Source organism: Agelaius tricolor, unplaced genomic scaffold (genome assembly GCF_023055355.1).
Source record: "Agelaius tricolor isolate 1412-34295 unplaced genomic scaffold, bAgeTri1.0.p SCAF_5, whole genome shotgun sequence".
In the NCBI taxonomy this organism is placed as follows: domain Eukaryota; kingdom Metazoa; phylum Chordata; class Aves; order Passeriformes; family Icteridae; genus Agelaius; species Agelaius tricolor.
The window spans coordinates 36,322,872-36,338,453 of NW_027269265.1; the positions used below are offsets into that span (position 1 = coordinate 36,322,872).

At 56.8% G+C, this 15,582-nt stretch overlaps 1 protein-coding gene across 3 annotated transcripts in view; it reads left to right on the forward strand.

Moving 5' to 3' along the window:
• Positions 1 to 12,989: 12,989 nt before the first annotated feature.
• Positions 12,990 to 15,582, forward strand: part of TTBK2 (tau tubulin kinase 2) — an 80,272-nt gene continuing 77,679 nt past the window's right edge. The window contains exons 1-2 of one of the 3 annotated variants that reach the window (XM_071427284.1): positions 12,990 to 13,335; positions 13,804 to 14,162. The gene's annotated coding sequence lies outside the window, so the exon portion shown is untranslated. The remainder of the gene's footprint in view (positions 13,336 to 13,803; positions 14,163 to 15,582) is intronic. The other 2 variants (XM_071427283.1, XM_071427285.1) reach the window with 2 other exon arrangements.

Consider the following 15,582-nt stretch of genomic DNA (forward strand, 5'->3'; position numbering starts at 1 on the left):
CCGCCACCCAACAGCCCCACAGCCTGATCCTCAGGCCACCAGCCACGCAGCCCCCCAGCTGCCCAAAAGCCTCCAACTTCAGCTTGACTCACCGTCGCGACGTCCGGCGCCGTCCCACGCCGCGCTGGGAGCCGGGCCCTCTGGGCAAATGAAGCTGGGCACGCAAGGCAGCGGCCAAGAGGCTGCACCCCTGCTTACAGGGGGCTCAAGCCGCTGCCTGGACTGCAAAGTGCCCGGGACTCCAGAGCACTGGCCCCCACTTACAGGGCGGCTCTGGTCCCCAAGGCCTATGGAGGCTCCTTCTCTCCAGTTGCGGGGCGCTCCCCACTAACGGGGCGGGCGCCCCACACGGGCTGCCAGCTGAAGGGAGCACAAAGGCTCCCAGACCCGCAGCCTGCTTACAGGCCGGTCCTCACCCAGGGAGCCACAAAGCTCGGCCTTCCCCCAAGGCAACAGGAACCTGACTCTAGAGTCAGGCGGTCGAGCTCACAGCCTAAAGCCGAGGGGCCCGAGGGGCCGCCAGCCCGGCCCTGAGGACAGGGAGGGCACACGCCCGGCCCCATGACTCCTGGCCCCACGCCTCTGAAAGACCGGGGCCAGGGACACCCGCCTGATTACAGGGGGTCCCTCCAACCGCCCGCCGAGGCCAGGGGACGCACAGAACCCCACTTACGGGGCCGCCCCCTGCTGCCCGGCACCCCCCAACAAGCTTACGGAGCACAGGCTCCGGCCTGCGCCCCACTTAGGGACAGGCCGGAGCCCGGCCGCAGCGCAGCACGGCAACACAGCCGTCTGCAAGCCCCGGGAGCCTCCTCTACGAGGCCGCCAGCCGTGTGGCGCCAGCCCGAAGCAGTGCCAAAGGCGGGAGCGTGCCCTGCGGCACAGCACTTCAGCACGCTGCCCCCAGGCAAAGGCCTGGGAGCGCTCCTTCCTGTTGCCTGGCTAAAGGAGCCTCCCCAGCCCTGCTTACAGGGACCTGGGCGGGGCTGCTCCTGGGGACAAAGGGTGCCGCCAAGGTCCTGACACGTGCCCCGAGTACAGGGCCCGCACGCTGGCAGCTCACCAGCGCTACCGGCAGCGTGGGGGCGCGCCCTGGCCCTGGCTACAGGCGGCTCACGCTGCCCACGCTGCCGCTAAGCGGCTTCGCGCCGTCCTCAGAAAGCAGGGGCGAGGCCGGATGCTTTCCCCACCCGCGCGTTTTGGGCACCCGCCTGTGGCTGCACAGAGCTCCTCTTTCCCTCCTGGGAAGTCTAAGCTACACTGCTCTGTTTCTAAAGCACAAACACACTTCCTCACTCACACCAACTAAGGGGAAGACAGGGGAGGGCGAGGCAGGGGAGGGGGAGACAGTCCCAGAAGAGGGAGCAAGTTCTGTGCAGCCAACCTACTCTAGGGAGCCATTCCTAATGCTGAGCGGGAGAGGGAAGCATCAGACCCGCCAGTGCACTGAGAGGAGGCCGCAGGGGCCTCGACGCGCTGAAGCGCTTCAGGACCGGCACCAGGGACGCGGGCTGTGACACACACCCCGAGTACAGGGGGGTCACGCTGGCCAGGGGCCAGCAGCAGGCAGAAAGCTGCCGGGGCTGGGGTAAAGCCCTGCCCTGCTTACAGGGTAGCTGGGCTGGGGGCCGGGAGAGCTCTGTTTCCCCCCTGCGGTGCGGAGACAGGGGCACTCAGCCTCCTTTACAGGCTTGCCCCTCTCTCCGGGCAGCCAAAGGAGCACAAGGGCAAAAGGCCCAAGCACAGCAAAGACCAGCCCTGCACACAGGGCGGTCGCCCAGCGCAAAGCCAGCCGCGGCACCCTGAAGGCGCCCTGGCCTGGAAAAGCCCTTTGCCCAGAGGGCCCCTCGCGTCCCTCTTCAGCTCCAAGCTCGCTCTTGCCTCGCCGGTCCACTCTTGAGCTCGACGACGCTGCCGCTCTTGCCTCGTCCTCCCACGGCTTCTGCCAATGCACGACGACACACTCAGGCCCGAGAAGCTCCAGACCCTGTGCCGGCAGGCAACCGCCACCCAACAGCCCCACAGGGACATCCCCAACCAGCCACCCACAGGTCCTGTCGCCGGCCCAAAAGCCTCACACACATCAGCTCCAAGCGGCTGCTCTTACCTGGCTGCTGCGCGCCTGAGCTCAAAGACGCCAAAGCTGAAGCTTGCTCTTGCCTCGCCGTTCCGCTCTTGAGCTCGAAGAGGCCGCTCCTGCGGCTCGCTCTTGCCTCGCTGTCCCGTGGCTTCTGCAAACGTCGACCAGGACACAATCAGGCCTGAGGAGCTCCAGCTGCCAAAGGGAACCGCCACCCAACAGCCCCACAGCCTGATCCTCAGGCCACCAGCCACGCAGCCCCCCAGCTGCCCAAAAGCCTCCAACTTCAGCTTGACTCACCGTCGCGACGTCCGGCGCCGTCCCACGCCGCGCTGGGAGCCGGGCCCTCTGGGCAAATGAAGCTGGGCACGCAAGGCAGCGGCCAAGAGGCTGCACCCCTGCTTACAGGGGGCTCAAGCCGCTGCCTGGACTGCAAAGTGCCCGGGACTCCAGAGCACTGGCCCCCACTTACAGGGCGGCTCTGGTCCCCAAGGCCTATGGAGGCTCCTTCTCTCCAGTTGCGGGGCGCTCCCCACTAACGGGGCGGGCGCCCCACACGGGCTGCCAGCTGAAGGGAGCACAAAGGCTCCCAGACCCGCAGCCTGCTTACAGGCCGGTCCTCACCCAGGGAGCCACAAAGCTCGGCCTTCCCCCAAGGCAACAGGAACCTGACTCTAGAGTCAGGCGGTCGAGCTCACAGCCTAAAGCCGAGGGGCCCGAGGGGCCGCCAGCCCGGCCCTGAGGACAGGGAGGGCACACGCCCGGCCCCATGACTCCTGGCCCCACGCCTCTGAAAGACCGGGGCCAGGGACACCCGCCTGATTACAGGGGGTCCCTCCAACCGCCCGCCGAGGCCAGGGGACGCACAGAACCCCACTTACGGGGCCGCCCCCTGCTGCCCGGCACCCCCCAACAAGCTTACGGAGCACAGGCTCCGGCCTGCGCCCCACTTAGGGACAGGCCGGAGCCCGGCCGCAGCGCAGCACGGCAACACAGCCGTCTGCAAGCCCCGGGAGCCTCCTCTACGAGGCCGCCAGCCGTGTGGCGCCAGCCCGAAGCAGTGCCAAAGGCGGGAGCGTGCCCTGCGGCACAGCACTTCAGCACGCTGCCCCCAGGCAAAGGCCTGGGAGCGCTCCTTCCTGTTGCCTGGCTAAAGGAGCCTCCCCAGCCCTGCTTACAGGGACCTGGGCGGGGCTGCTCCTGGGGACAAAGGGTGCCGCCAAGGTCCTGACACGTGCCCCGAGTACAGGGCCCGCACGCTGGCAGCTCACCAGCGCTACCGGCAGCGTGGGGGCGCGCCCTGGCCCTGGCTACAGGCGGCTCACGCTGCCCACGCTGCCGCTAAGCGGCTTCGCGCCGTCCTCAGAAAGCAGGGGCGAGGCCGGATGCTTTCCCCACCCGCGCGTTTTGGGCACCCGCCTGTGGCTGCACAGAGCTCCTCTTTCCCTCCTGGGAAGTCTAAGCTACACTGCTCTGTTTCTAAAGCACAAACACACTTCCTCACTCACACCAACTAAGGGGAAGACAGGGGAGGGCGAGGCAGGGGAGGGGGAGACAGTCCCAGAAGAGGGAGCAAGTTCTGTGCAGCCAACCTACTCTAGGGAGCCATTCCTAATGCTGAGCGGGAGAGGGAAGCATCAGACCCGCCAGTGCACTGAGAGGAGGCCGCAGGGGCCTCGACGCGCTGAAGCGCTTCAGGACCGGCACCAGGGACGCGGGCTGTGACACACACCCCGAGTACAGGGGGGTCACGCTGGCCAGGGGCCAGCAGCAGGCAGAAAGCTGCCGGGGCTGGGGTAAAGCCCTGCCCTGCTTACAGGGTAGCTGGGCTGGGGGCCGGGAGAGCTCTGTTTCCCCCCTGCGGTGCGGAGACAGGGGCACTCAGCCTCCTTTACAGGCTTGCCCCTCTCTCCGGGCAGCCAAAGGAGCACAAGGGCAAAAGGCCCAAGCACAGCAAAGACCAGCCCTGCACACAGGGCGGTCGCCCAGCGCAAAGCCAGCCGCGGCACCCTGAAGGCGCCCTGGCCTGGAAAAGCCCTTTGCCCAGAGGGCCCCTCGCGTCCCTCTTCAGCTCCAAGCTCGCTCTTGCCTCGCCGGTCCACTCTTGAGCTCGACGACGCTGCCGCTCTTGCCTCGTCCTCCCACGGCTTCTGCCAATGCACGACGACACACTCAGGCCCGAGAAGCTCCAGACCCTGTGCCGGCAGGCAACCGCCACCCAACAGCCCCACAGGGACATCCCCAACCAGCCACCCACAGGTCCTGTCGCCGGCCCAAAAGCCTCACACACATCAGCTCCAAGCGGCTGCTCTTACCTGGCTGCTGCGCGCCTGAGCTCAAAGACGCCAAAGCTGAAGCTTGCTCTTGCCTCGCCGTTCCGCTCTTGAGCTCGAAGAGGCCGCTCCTGCGGCTCGCTCTTGCCTCGCTGTCCCGTGGCTTCTGCAAACGTCGACCAGGACACAATCAGGCCTGAGGAGCTCCAGCTGCCAAAGGGAACCGCCACCCAACAGCCCCACAGCCTGATCCTCAGGCCACCAGCCACGCAGCCCCCCAGCTGCCCAAAAGCCTCCAACTTCAGCTTGACTCACCGTCGCGACGTCCGGCGCCGTCCCACGCCGCGCTGGGAGCCGGGCCCTCTGGGCAAATGAAGCTGGGCACGCAAGGCAGCGGCCAAGAGGCTGCACCCCTGCTTACAGGGGGCTCAAGCCGCTGCCTGGACTGCAAAGTGCCCGGGACTCCAGAGCACTGGCCCCCACTTACAGGGCGGCTCTGGTCCCCAAGGCCTATGGAGGCTCCTTCTCTCCAGTTGCGGGGCGCTCCCCACTAACGGGGCGGGCGCCCCACACGGGCTGCCAGCTGAAGGGAGCACAAAGGCTCCCAGACCCGCAGCCTGCTTACAGGCCGGTCCTCACCCAGGGAGCCACAAAGCTCGGCCTTCCCCCAAGGCAACAGGAACCTGACTCTAGAGTCAGGCGGTCGAGCTCACAGCCTAAAGCCGAGGGGCCCGAGGGGCCGCCAGCCCGGCCCTGAGGACAGGGAGGGCACACGCCCGGCCCCATGACTCCTGGCCCCACGCCTCTGAAAGACCGGGGCCAGGGACACCCGCCTGATTACAGGGGGTCCCTCCAACCGCCCGCCGAGGCCAGGGGACGCACAGAACCCCACTTACGGGGCCGCCCCCTGCTGCCCGGCACCCCCCAACAAGCTTACGGAGCACAGGCTCCGGCCTGCGCCCCACTTAGGGACAGGCCGGAGCCCGGCCGCAGCGCAGCACGGCAACACAGCCGTCTGCAAGCCCCGGGAGCCTCCTCTACGAGGCCGCCAGCCGTGTGGCGCCAGCCCGAAGCAGTGCCAAAGGCGGGAGCGTGCCCTGCGGCACAGCACTTCAGCACGCTGCCCCCAGGCAAAGGCCTGGGAGCGCTCCTTCCTGTTGCCTGGCTAAAGGAGCCTCCCCAGCCCTGCTTACAGGGACCTGGGCGGGGCTGCTCCTGGGGACAAAGGGTGCCGCCAAGGTCCTGACACGTGCCCCGAGTACAGGGCCCGCACGCTGGCAGCTCACCAGCGCTACCGGCAGCGTGGGGGCGCGCCCTGGCCCTGGCTACAGGCGGCTCACGCTGCCCACGCTGCCGCTAAGCGGCTTCGCGCCGTCCTCAGAAAGCAGGGGCGAGGCCGGATGCTTTCCCCACCCGCGCGTTTTGGGCACCCGCCTGTGGCTGCACAGAGCTCCTCTTTCCCTCCTGGGAAGTCTAAGCTACACTGCTCTGTTTCTAAAGCACAAACACACTTCCTCACTCACACCAACTAAGGGGAAGACAGGGGAGGGCGAGGCAGGGGAGGGGGAGACAGTCCCAGAAGAGGGAGCAAGTTCTGTGCAGCCAACCTACTCTAGGGAGCCATTCCTAATGCTGAGCGGGAGAGGGAAGCATCAGACCCGCCAGTGCACTGAGAGGAGGCCGCAGGGGCCTCGACGCGCTGAAGCGCTTCAGGACCGGCACCAGGGACGCGGGCTGTGACACACACCCCGAGTACAGGGGGGTCACGCTGGCCAGGGGCCAGCAGCAGGCAGAAAGCTGCCGGGGCTGGGGTAAAGCCCTGCCCTGCTTACAGGGTAGCTGGGCTGGGGGCCGGGAGAGCTCTGTTTCCCCCCTGCGGTGCGGAGACAGGGGCACTCAGCCTCCTTTACAGGCTTGCCCCTCTCTCCGGGCAGCCAAAGGAGCACAAGGGCAAAAGGCCCAAGCACAGCAAAGACCAGCCCTGCACACAGGGCGGTCGCCCAGCGCAAAGCCAGCCGCGGCACCCTGAAGGCGCCCTGGCCTGGAAAAGCCCTTTGCCCAGAGGGCCCCTCGCGTCCCTCTTCAGCTCCAAGCTCGCTCTTGCCTCGCCGGTCCACTCTTGAGCTCGAAGACGCTGCCGCTCTTGCCTCGTCCTCCCACGGCTTCTGCCAATGCACGACGACACACTCAGGCCCGAGAAGCTCCAGACCCTGTGCCTGCAGGCAACCGCCACCCAACAGCCTCACAGGCTGAACTCCAAGCTAGGCAGCCAGAATTTGTCGCCCTTGGTTTCTGAAGATAACCGTTTTTCGTTTGCTGTGTGTATTGATCCCTCCCTGATTGTAGACACCCCTCAGTTCCCTCTCATACATTAGTAGATGAGATTTTTCCTCCCTTTTTGGTACGGTTTTTTTACATTAAGATTCATTGGTTAGGTTTTTCTTGTGGGCTTAATATAATCAGGGTCCCGTTCAGATAGGGCATTTTACTACACTAAGTTTTATTGCGTCTTTTTGGTAGCGGGATTATTTTTCATTAAGATACTTTTGAGTAGTGTTTATGTTAATAAGTTACATCAGTTTACCTGAATTGCTGTGGTTTGCAGTCCTTGATTCTGAGTAAGAATCTTTAAAAAGATTCACTTACATCTTTCAAACCTCTGAGGCATAAGCCTGTGATAAAGGTAGATGGTGGGATTCTGTTAGCCTTACCCAAGTTCCTCTCTGAGGAGTTTAGAAAGCAATGAGGCACTATTTTTCACCTCAGGATTCATCAAGAAGGAGTTTCTAAGCAATTTTTTCTGCAGCTCCCACTATGCCCAGGACAATACCCTTCTAAAAACTTGGACGCTTTTAGCTAAAAATATCACCTCTTTCCCTTTTAAACCATCCCAGATTGTCTGTCAGAGATGCTGCCTTCTACTGCTGTGTTATAACAGACTCTCTTTCAAATGTGGTCATTTTTCCTTTCTAAAATACCCCAAATTCACCCGTCCAGAGTGTTAATTTTTTAGCCAGCTGTTTTAGCTAGATTACCTCAGGTTTTCTGACAACAAAGTCACTTTGGCACCCCCCAGAAGAAAACCCTGATTTTCCCCCCAAATCGTCCCCTAGCCATGTCCTATACGTCACCTAAGATTTTATCCCAAAAATGTTTCTTCTCTTCCCCATACATTTCTTCAGATTTTGCCTCCAAAATACCTCCTACAGATTAACACAGGTTTTTCTCCTCTAAAGTTCTATACCATAGAAATTCCTTTTTTACTTTGATTCATTTCATTGCAGATTAACTGATATTTCAAATGAAAAATGTTCTTCCTGGCTGTTTAAATTAACTCAGGTTTTATCACAAAATTTTCTCTGCCCCATCTCCCCAAAATACCTCAGACTTTACCCCAGAAACCATTTTCTTCCCTAGTGATCCCCTGTAATTTTCTTGCAAAAAAAAAAATCTGCTCTATGACCTCAAAAGATTACCGCAGCTTTTGTTCTTACACTACCCAATTTTACACAAGAATATTCACTCCTTGCCCCACAGGTGAAGCCAGGAAATTCCAGCATTGGTCCCCTCTGCAGTTCGTGCTGCCCCTATGAGTTTCCTCATCTCTACCCCCGGCAAACAGAAACACCGTGCCGGCCGGCCGTCCATTTCTCCTCTGTCTCACCCGAGGGCGGCTCGAGGGCGCCTTCTGGCCCACGCATGTAACCCCGCCCACCGACCCGCCCTCGGGGCTGAGAGGCCCGTGGTGCGAGGCCGCTGCTCCGGGCAGACACACCGGGTTTGAAATCCCGCCTCTGTGGCTGACAGAAACGGCGGGGCAGGGCCATCCCGCATGTGCAGGAATCGCACCCTGCGGTGCCACTCGGGAGGCGGCGGCCGCACGAGGGAACGCGCCCACCCCTCCCGACCCTCAGGGAGGGACGTTTTTACGGCGTAACCGGATCCCCATCAGGGACTCTGTGGTGCCCGCAGGCACAGCCGGCAACCCGCATCCCCCCTGAGAGATCCTCACACACCCTCAGTGGCACGCTTGGCATCTGCCAACACCTCATTACATGCAGGGTACACCGCATGCCTCTGTCACAGGTCCCTCAGCCACACCTGAGGCACCTCCCTCCCTCTCAGCAACACGCAGGGCATTTGCCATCCCTTCAGTGGCTCTCATGACCCCTCAGAGGAACACGGGGCACCTGCCTCCCCTCAAATGACTCTCATATTCCCTCTCAGAGGAACACAAGCAGCATCTGAATCCTAAGCCGTATGTAACAAAAGGCTACACGTTATATTGTATCAAGCAATGGTAACAAGTAATATTGTACCAAGATGTGCAAGAGAAACAAGCAAGACGCCAAAGCCAGTGACATAGCAAGCACCATCAAGACCAAAACAGCAAATCGTAATAAATCTTGCAAACTGCAAAATTAGCTAAAAAACATAATAGACTGAAAAAACCCAAGACGCACCAGACACATCCTGAAGACAGAGGTAGAAAGTTCAAACATAAGGAAGACTAAAGAAGTCTTCATCAAAAGACCACCAGAAGACTGAGGATCACAAAGAAACTGATGCAGGTGTGAAATCAACAAACTCTCGTAGAACTATGACACAGCTTTACACAAATACGAGTATCCTAATGATACCTTGTAACTGTGACTTTACAGTTTAGAATAAAAAAGAAGGCAAAACAACATCAAGTGAGGTTTGGAAGAGAGATTCACCTCACTCCCAGCTGAATAAACAAACACCTGCTCTGTAGCCCTTTGAATATAGAGTTTTGTTTTCTTACGCAGCTTTGGGCTTCACATCTACCTCCCCTCAGGAACACCCATCGTCCCTCAGCAGTACACGGGGAATCAGCCGTTCCTTCAGTGACCTGTTACTCCCTCAGTGACACATGGGACACCTGGCACTCCCTCAGGGACATATCTTCTGTCATTGACACTCATATTCCCTCAGCGACCCTCACATCCCCTCAGCATCACCTGGAGAGCAACCTCTCCCTCATTGCTCACTGTGGTCCTTACAGATTACCTCAGGATTTCTTTCCAAGTATTCTGTCAGTCCCTTGAAGATTACCTTACATTTTACGCCCCAAAATAGTAATTCTGGCCAATAAAAATGACCTCAGGTGTTATCACAAAATTTACTCTGCCCAACCTCTCCAAATTACCTCAGACCTTTCCCCAAAACTAATTTTCACCCCTAGAGATAGGTTTTTCTTCCAAAAATGTCCATTACACGATTGCCACAGATTACTGCAGCTTTTGTTCCCACACTCCTCAATTTTACCCCAAAATGTTCATTCCGTGCTCTCCAGGTGATGCCAGGGAATTCCAGCATTCCTCCCTCATGAAGTTCTTTTTCTCCCTTCTGGCTTACCTCATCTCTTCCTCCCGCAAACCGAAACACCGTGCAGATGCGTGAGGGCCGCCCATTCCTCCTCTGCCTCACCCCAGGGGCTGCCTGAGGGCGCCTCCCGGCCCACGAGTGGCTCCCCGCCTGACGCCTCGCCGAGAGCGGCCGCCACAGCGGCTTCGAGTTCCCGCCCTCAGCGCTGAGGCGACCTGAGGGGCGAGGGCGCCCCCTAGCGGCCAGAGCGGCTTCGAGTAACCGCCCTCAGCGCTGAGGGGACCTGAGGGGTGAGGGCGTCCCCTAGCGGCCCCAGCGGCTTCAAGTTCCCGCCCTCAGCGCTGAGGGGACCTGAGAGGCAAGGGCGCCCCCTAGCAGCCGCCACAGCGGCCTCGAGGTACCGCCCTCAGGGCTGAGAGGATCTGAGGGCATGGGCAACACCCCAGGCAGGAACAACCCGCTGAAACCCCTCAGAAACACAGCCCTTATCCATCTGCCCTCAGAGATCCTCACACACCCTCAGCGACCCTCACACTTCCTCATCATAACTAGTGTCACCCACCTCTCCCTCAGTATTCATTCTGGTCCTTATAGATTACCTCAGATTTTTCATTCCAAAATGTTCTATTCCATTGAGATTACCTCAGATTTTCCCTTCATAATGTCTTCATCTACATCTATACACTTCCTCTGATTTAAGCCCCAAAATGCCACCTAATGGTTATATTGGGTTTTATCTCCAATATGTCCTATACGTCCAATATTTTATCTCCAATATGTCCAATATTTTTTCCCCCTAATGATTAGCCTCAGATTTTCCCTCACAAATGTTCCTTATTTGTCCTGTAAAAATTATCTCAGATTTTGCCTTTAAAAATATTCATTTACTCCCCTGATTACCTGTGGTTTTACCTTTAAAATTTTCTTTCTGCCCTTCAAAAATTACCTCAGGTTTTTGTCAAATTTTCTCTGCCCATCCTTCCTAGTTACCTCAAACAAAATTTTCTCTGTCCATTCTTTCCAAGTTACCTCAGACTTTTCCTGCCTTTTCCCAAAACCAACTATTCCCCCTAGAGATCCTTTTAGATTTTCCCACCAGAAATGTATACTATATGTGTGGCAGTGATTCCCACTATCCATTGGATATAAAACTCCTCAATTTTACCCCCAAAATGTTGATTCCCTGCCCTACAGATGATGCCAGGAATCCCATTCCTTCCCTCTGAAGGTTTTGCTGTGCCCTCTGAGTTACCTAAGCATTTCCCCTCACAAATTGAAACACCATGCAGTCCTGTGACAGTGCAGGCCATTCCATTTTTTTACCACAAATTCACTGTTCTTGATTTTCCAATTGTCCACAACCTGTTGTTGTTATTAGATTTCTCAAGTCCATACCTCTTTGGTGTATTCTCATGGCTGCCAACCTTCACTAACTCCTTCTGCTGCATGCTGTTCTCTCTGAGGTCAGGGCTCCTTCAAGGCTCTCCCTGACTGGCTATTCACCGCCCCCCCCCCCCCCCCCCTTTTATCGCAGTCATCTTCATTGGTTACAGCTGCAGCCCATCAAGGGCAACGGGGACCTCTATACATATATTCAAAGCAAAGCCTCTATACACATATTCAAATACATTTCCTCTACTATAACAACCATTCCTCCCCAGTGTGACATTTATTATAGTTCTTTCATTCCCACCCCCCAGGTTAACAATCCCTATTTTAGAAATCCATTTCAGCTGTGCATCACAGTTTTACTTCTCTTCCTACCATGTGTCTTCTTCATTATCCTGTCCTATTTTCTCCCCTTAGCATTCAAGTAACCTTCTTCCAGCATGCTCTGTTATTTCCTATAAGCATCCCCAATGACATCGAAAGCTTTACTTTCCTCTTCATGAAAATAAAGCACTTCTGGATACTTTCTGGACAATTCAGTTTGGGAACAGGCTGGTAGCAGGGGCACTTTGACCCTCAGTCTGAGTAACAGCCTGTAGCCCTCACAGGTGACCCCAGAGCCATAACCACAATGTTCTGTCATTCCCATAACGAGAGATCTCAATCAACATCTTGAGGACATTTAATGACTGAATTCATTACAAATCCATTACAAATGTGCAATTATTAATTTTTTATTTAAGGCTGTAAATATAAACACTTTTGCAGAGTTTTGGTACATGAAGAGAAAGAGTGTTCATCTGAATCAAAGGCTACCATCTTTTTCTCATAACTTTTAGCCCTCACTCCAGACTTTAGGAAAGTTAGAGACAGGTTTACCACTGTGCTTTGAAGGCTTTTTTGTACCTTGAGAGCACTGTTTAACAGCCTCATCTCTAGGATGGCTCTCAGCCAGAGAAACTGCCAGAGGACTGTGGGGAGACAAAGGCAAACTCTCACGCAGCTTCAGAGCTGCTGGGAGAAGAGAATCTCATCCATTGATTTGCTCCCAAAATAGTACCCGCTGGCAGGTGCCTGCCGGGCCAATACCTGTGGTGTTTCCATCACTTATTGAGATGAAGCCTGGTGCCAGGAGTCCTGGGGTAGTTTCTTTGACAACCATAAGACATGCAGAACGGAGCAATGGAGATGCACATGACTTTTCAGGTGGAGTTTTAACTCCTCTGAAACAAATGAGCTGCACCATCAGAACTCAGATAAATAAAACCTAGTGTACAGCCAAATGGTGAATGGCATTTATGTTCAAGGGCAAATTTGAGCTGAGCCTGAACACAGCCGTCTGCAGTGTCCCGAAGGAGACAGAGCTCCTCCCGGAGACGCGCGGTCACACGCCTGCCCCGCCCCGGCCTCTCCTTCCTCAGCCCCATCCGCGGCCGGGCAGCGGCCTGCGCCCATGGGGCCCCGGGCAGCCCGCCCAGGTGCGGACAGCGGCCGAGCCCCGGCTGCTGAGGCGGAGGCGGCAGCGCAACGCGGACCCAGCTGCCCGCCGGCAGCGGCCCTGGGGCGGCGAGCGCCCAGGGCCAGCGCCGACCCCCGCACGGGCGCTGCCCTTCGGAAGCTCGTCGGAAACGGGGACTCCGGTGCCCATCCCGCAGCTCGGTCCTGGGGCTGCGCGGGGGCGGCCGCGGTTGTACCGGCGCTCGCCGGCTCAGCCAACCCCGCACTGCACAGCGCCGCGTCCAGGTGCGCCCACCCTCGGCGCCCGGATTGACCGATCTGAGATCCAATCGCCCGTGAGGAATCTCGCCAACTGCCCAATCACCGCTCCGGAAACGGGATGTGGGCGGTGCCCCGGGGGACAGCGGGCTCGGTGGCGCCGCGGCGGAGGAAGGACGAGCGCGGGGGCGGCGGCGCGGGGCGAGCGCGGCCGGGCTCCGGCCGGCACTGCCGCAGGGATGGCGGCGGCCGCAGCGAGGGGCTCAACCCCCATGGGGAGCGCTGCGAGCCGCCCCGTGACCCGCTGAGCGCCCTCCGCCTGCGCGCTGCCGTTACCCCTCCCCGCGGGCCGGCCCGGCTCTGCAGTCGCCATAGAGACCGCGCCGCACGCCATGGGGCGGAGGCTGGGCCGGGGGGCGCCGCTGTAGCCCCCGCCCCGCGCCGCGCACACCATCTCCTGTGGGGCCGGGGGCGCCGCCGGGACTCGCCGCCCCGCCTCGAAGAGCCGCCGCCTCGGCCCCGTTCCAGGTGAGGATTCGCGGTGCTGCGCCGCGGCCGCCGCCGTTACCCCGCGCCCCGTCCCCGCGGGCGCTCTGGCCGCCTCGGCGGGGCGCGGCCCGCGGGCTCCGGCGGCCGCCGGCCCAGCCCCAGCGGCTGGTGCGTGGGAGCCGCGTCGCGGTTCCTGATCCTGCAGGAGAGAGAGTTTGCCGGGCGCGGGAGCTCCGGGGACCACGGCCCGCCCCGTGAAGAGCTTATTCCAGCGGGGCAGGACGGGGCGATCCCCTCCGTGGAGTTAAGGTCGGCAGGTCTGGCGGGCTTCAGCAGCAGTCACCGCTGCCCCGGCCTCTAGAGCTGAGAACTCAGATTTAAAGGCACGAGATTTTTTTTTTTTTTTTTGTCCCTCCCACTTGGTGCAAGAAGGCAAATGGTACAAAAATGTACGTGTTCTGACGGCGAAAGATCTCTGTTTTAAAATAGCTGCGTCTGTATTTCCAGCTCTGGGTTGTGGCATGCGTGTGACGGCTGCTGTGTGGGCACGGCTGGATGGGAAGCGGGCTGTCTGTCGCCTGGCGCTCTGAGTGCTGGAGCCATTAGCGGCACTTGCATCGATCCGTGCATACAGATATTCCTGGCTAGGCCGCGGGTGCGCGCACCACGGCGCTCCGGGGAACACAAACTGCGTGTGTAACGGCGTTAAAAAGACGTTATTGCACGTACTTTTAGCTTTACAAAGAGGAAGTGGGAAAGCACCTGGTTCCCAAGTCTACAGATGATCTCCGGAGCTGCAGCGGCATCCTTAGGCTTCTGTTGTCACTCTAGAGCAAAAGCAATGAGAGGACAAAGCTTGCTACGAGGTTTGTAACCTCTGCTGTGAGCCAGAGCAGTTGGAAACAACTGCTAGTGTAAGTGGGAGTGCAAATGATGATAATATTGATGTATTGTCGTGGGGGGTGGAGAGAGATGGACACAAAGGAATGACCCTGGAGCATACCACAGCATTTTGAGAACCTTCTACTGTATTTATAATTAAGCTGGAAATGGCTATAGAAAATTAGTTGTAAAATACCCTGTAGTGGCTTTCTTAGTTAGACTTTATGTGCAGAACCAGTGTAATTTCAGCTTAAATGTTCTGAATTAATAAACTATATTGCAGGAATGCTGACAGCCTAAAAATAAATCATACTCTATTTATTTAAGTATCTTGTTAGCCTTAAAGTGTGTGGTTAGTTTTTGTGTTATGGTTCTGGAAAAAAAGAGTAGATTTTAAAATGGATTCTGTGTAGTTAATGCCATGCCTCTGTTGAACACATGCTAGCTATGCTTGTAGGTATGTTAGTTCATTTTAAGAACAGAAGGGTTGAGAAAACAAAAGGTTAGGATGTATTTTACTACTCTTGTTTGATTTTCATAATGTTTTTTGAAGTCTTTATTGTATGAATTTATGATAAAAAGATACCCAGCATTTTTATTTTGTGTTAATATTGTCCTGAATACTTTTTTGATGATAATTCATTTGCTTTACAGAGTGAATTATGTTTAACAAACTTTCTTAACTTATTAAGCCAGAGGTATACTTGTTAACATTTTTTTGGCCTGTCAATGAAATGATATATAGGAAAGTTTGACTGCAATAGTATGAGTAGTCATTTGTCAAAAGTTACTTTGAAAACAGTGCATCAAGATGCGGTTTAAAAAATGTGGAGATGCAACCAATTATCCCTAAAAAATACTTTGTTCTTCTCTAATGTATTCCTGATGTACCATTATTTACTTGAAACTAAGCATCTTTTTAAACTTCCTGTTTGGGAAGGATGAAGTTGGAATGAGAAGAACAAATTGAGCGACTGGAATATCGTGACGTCGCTTATGTTTAGTGGGGTCACTGTAGTGCTGCTGCGCACTGCAGGCTCTGATACTTCTAACATCACAAATCCCAGAGAGGCTTTTCTCAATCTGGCTGATTACATCAAGAAGATTTTTGAGTATGACAGATGAGAGATATGAGTGGGGTTTTCCTTGTTCAAAACTGGCTTCTAAACGATCAGTTTCTACCAGTGCTAGATATTTGTGTACAGAAGGTTAAGCATTTGTTTAGTGTGTGAAGTTGCAGTGTATGGTATGTTAATATACTACTGTGTTTTCTGTTTTAGTAAGGGCTTGTTTATCTAATGGGAGTGAATTGGTACTTGACAAAGGAGATTGACAGTTTCTGTGTGTTCCTGTGTCTTGCCTTGTCTGTTTCTTTTTCTCTGGGGAAGCACTACACAAAGCCTT